Here is a 4,433-nt window from a genome sequence, read left to right as displayed (position 1 = left end):
AGAGAGAGAGAGAGAGAGAGAGAGAGAGAGAGAGAGAGAGAGAGAGAGAAGCTGGGAGGCAAGCATGAACTCTGAGGGAAACAGCCCAGTCACTAGGTCAGAACTGTCCATAGCTGGTGAATAGACAAGAAGAGGTGAATACAGGACCAGGCTACAGTTGAACACTGTTGGGGAAGCAACATGAAGGGGCATTTGTGAGGGGTTTTCCTCGCCAAGGGATTACCCACAGCATATCTGCTCCATTATCCCAGCAATGAAGTGGATTCACTGGGGACCTTCCAAATGGAATGTCCTAGCATCTTTGGGCATGGCATGTTCAGATCCCTCCAACTCAAGGCAGCCAGACTCATGACCTATGCTCTGGCTTCCTCTCCTGCCCCTACCTCTGAACTCCTGTCTCAACAGAGTCCTTAGGGCAAAGCCATCTAGACTCTAGCTGCTAGAGGCATTGAGACCCCTCCCTTTTTTGACCAGAAGGAGCTGGGCCAGTGGAATTCTGGGTCTTTTATCCTGAGAGGTCCCTGATTCTATTCAAGTCTCTTCCTAGGAATGGATCTTAAGGTTTGGGATAGACTTGGGATGCCCTAGGTCACAGAGCAGGTAACTGGACTGGAAACTCTTCATTGCCTTCAATGGTTTGGGACATCTGTCACATAGCTGGAGCTAAAGGTAGCACAGAAATGTCATCCCAGGGCCTTGTGCAGGGAGTCCTCTTTTTTAACACCCAACAATCTTTTCCCATACCTCCCCTCCCCAATACCCTCAATCAAGTCACACACACCCCTGTACTTCCCCAGCCTCGGCCCTTCCTGCTGATCCACCTCCTCCTACTGCTCAGCTTTCAGTTCATGGACACCCATGGCTGTTCCTCTTGTCCAAAGCCTTCGCATCCATTTCTCCCACTCCCTTACACTCTAGACTCCTTCAGATCACTGCTGGGACTCCTTTGATGCCCACCCTACTGTGTTCAGAGGTCACCGAGTGACCTCTTCACACTTTACTTTTCTTCACATTGCATTGTGTGTTGTGTCGCACTCAAAGACTGTGGAATCCACAGAAACAGGAAAGACCCAGTAACACCCAGAGAACATTGCGTGTGCTCAACTAAATGCACCTGCTAATGAATGGTGCACACGGGGCTGGCTGGCTGGCTGGCTGGGTGAATGGCTGACAGGTGGGTCAGCAAGTGGACGGGTGGATATGTGGATGAATGGGTGTGTGGGTGGATGGCTGAGATGATTGATGCACACATGTGCACATGCATGGCCACTTACCAGTTTCTGAGCTGTCTAGAACTCACAACCCTCTAGCCTTGGCTTCCAATGTGCTGGCAATGGAAGGATGCTACACCATGCCAAGTTTTTTTTTTTTTTTTTTTTAAGATTTGTTTATTTATTTTATGTATGTGAGTACACGGTAGCTGTGGTTGTGAGCCTTCCTGTGGTTGTTGGAAATTGAATTTTTAGGATCTCTGTCCGCTCTGGTCAACCCCGCTTGCTTCAGTCAACCCCATTTGTTCCAGTCGGCCCTACTCGCTCTGGTCAACTCTGCTCACTCAGTCCCTGCTTGCTCTGGCCCAAAGATTTATTTATTATTATACATAAGTACACTGTAGCTGACTTCAGACACACCAGAAGAAGGCGTCAGATCTCATTACGGGTGGTTGGGAGCCACCAATGTGGTTGCTAGGATTTGAACTCAGGACCTTCAGAAGAGCAGTCAGTGTTCTTACCCACTGAGCCATCTCACCAGCCCCCACTATGTCTAGTTTAACAGATTTATTATTATTATTATACATAATTTCACTAATGTAGCTCAGGTGGCCTTGGAGTCACAATCCTCCTGCCTCAGCTTTCTGAATATTGGGATCCTAGGTGTGAGGCACCATACGGAGTTTAACTTATTGTGTCAATGTGTCCCAGTACTCACGGGTCTCTCTGGAGTCCCTCTGTCTCAAAAGAGGCAGAGAATTGAGCTAAATGCTCTTTATGAGCAGAGACTGGGCGTATTCGGGGCAGTTAGGGTGTAGACATGACCCTTTATCTCGTTCACAGCTTCCTGTGGGGAGTGGGCACGCCTGCTGATCTGAATCGCTTCTGTGGTAGCTGGAGTTACACAGCCTGCCTTCATCCTGGAGAGGCCCTCTTTCTCATCCACGGCTTGAGCACTGACAGAAGTTTAAGTGACAAGGTTTCTGTCAGTTTCTGACAGAAAAAGAAAAAAAAAAAAAAAGCCAGACTCAGGGCCAGGAAAATAAACAACAGCCACAGTAACGACAGAGAGTAACTGCAACAGTTACCATCTGTGAGCATCTACAAGGCACCTGTGGTAGGGATCCCAGGAGCCCTCTCCACCTGTCCCTCTGCTCCATAAAGAACTCTGTTTGACCCACGCCCTTCTCCAAGTCATCTTACTTCTTCTTTCACTGACAGCACACTGCCCTCTCCCTCGTGTGGTCCACCCTTCCCACTACCACTTCCTCTCCACTCATCTGTGAGGTGATTGCTCCTCGGCAGTGTGGCCAGAGGATTAGCTCATAAGGGTGCTAATTTCAGTCTTCATTCTTCATGTGTTGTGGGACTCTGAATTGTCCAAGGCTACATCCCAGGATGTGTGGCCACCCAGCATACACCCTGGGAGGAGCATCACTGTTCCTGCCCTGTCCCTCTTCCATCTTTCCAGGTTGATATAGCCAAGGACCATTTGGTGACCTTCACCTTTCTATCTGTGCAATGGGCATGATGCCCGGACACTCCATCATGGTGCTGTAGGTGAAGTGAGTATGTGAAGTTCTTTGTTCCCAAGAAAGGAGGCCATTCCTTTCCTAATCCTCCATTCCTCTGGGATGTGGGATGGGATCCTTCCTCAGGATCCCAGGGTGGGCCAGTAGGCATTTAGCAATGATAGCTCCTGGTTACACTGTCCTTGGGACAGCCATAGCATCCTTTGTATTTTCAGATGAGACTCTTCAGAGCGGTTTAGAGGCTTATCCCAGGGCACGGGGTCAGCAGTTTGCAGGAGCCCAGGTCTCTGGTCTAGACTTTGCCCACTTTCCCTCCTACTGTCACCTCTCCATGCTTCTGCCCTCTGGACATGTACTTCCTTAATAGACACCTATGGCTCCAGATGCTGACCACAGAATGCTTCTCGCTCATTCACCTGTCTATCTGTGAGTTCCTCAACCCTTCCCCTCGCTGCCGTCTGGCAACTGGGAGGTTGTCCCGTTAATGAATGGATATGCTCCCGAAAGACAGAATGCCATCCCTCTGCATCCATTCAGCCTCAGGACCGAGCTCCCTCTCCAACCGGCTTTCCCCTTTTTCCTCACCCCAGCATCACTCTCACCTCCCTGTCACCACCCAGTCTGAAGCTCTGCCCTTGACTCATTCCTGGCCTGCTTCCCCCACACGTCATCAGACAGAGGCTCTGCTCAATCACTTGTCCTCACCTCCTCCTCATTCCACTACCTCAATCTTTTCCTTTCCACCCACACAATCCAACCCATGGGGCCCATTTCCTCCTGGGAACTTTCTCCTACTACTACCTAGCCTGTATACAAGGCTACACCTGTATATCCAAGAGGTTGAGGAAGGGGGATTAAAAGCTTGGGACCAGCCTGGGCTATGCAGTGAGATGCTATCTCCCCTCTTGAAAAGCTATCATCACTTAGGGTGGTGCCATACACCTTTAATCTCAGCACCCAGGAAGTAAAGGCAGGAGGATCTCTGTGAGTTCAAGGCTAGCCTGGTCTACATAGTGAGTTCCAGGACAGCCAGGATGAACCTGTCTCAAAAAAATTTATCCACAAATGGTTCTGTATGGTTTGAATATATGAAGTGTCCCCCAAAAGGTTTATTTATTGGTTCAGAGGTTAAGAGCATTTATTGCTTTTGTAGAGGACCCATGTTTGGATCCCAGCACCTACACCGTAGCTCATAACCACCACTAGACACCTCCTTTTGGGCACTAGGCATACATGTGGTATATATACACACATACAGGAAAAGCACTCAGATACATACAGTGGAATAAATAAACACGGAGATTTGGTTCTGTGGCTTAAGGCATTCTCTGCCAAGCCTGACAATCTAAGTTTGATCCCAGCAACCCACATGGCAGAAGGTGAGAACCAACTCCAGCAAGATGTCCTCTGACCTACACAGGAATGTGGTGGCACATGCCACACACACACACACACACACACACACACACACACACACACACACACACACTTTTCCACAGTAATTAACATTTAAAGAGAAAGGTGATTAGCTCCTAAGGGTGCTAACTTCATTCTTAGGTCTGTCCACTGATGAATTTGTATTACATGGGCTCTGCGAAAATGGGGCCTGTGTAAAGGAAGTGGATCCCTGGGGAGGGGGGTAATGTCTTGTAAAACTATCTTATCTCACTTCCTTTGCGTCCTGTCCTCC

Source organism: Mus caroli, chromosome 8, assembly GCF_900094665.2.
Source record: "Mus caroli chromosome 8, CAROLI_EIJ_v1.1, whole genome shotgun sequence".
Classification (NCBI taxonomy): domain Eukaryota; kingdom Metazoa; phylum Chordata; class Mammalia; order Rodentia; family Muridae; genus Mus; species Mus caroli.
This window is presented reverse-complemented; position numbering follows the sequence as displayed.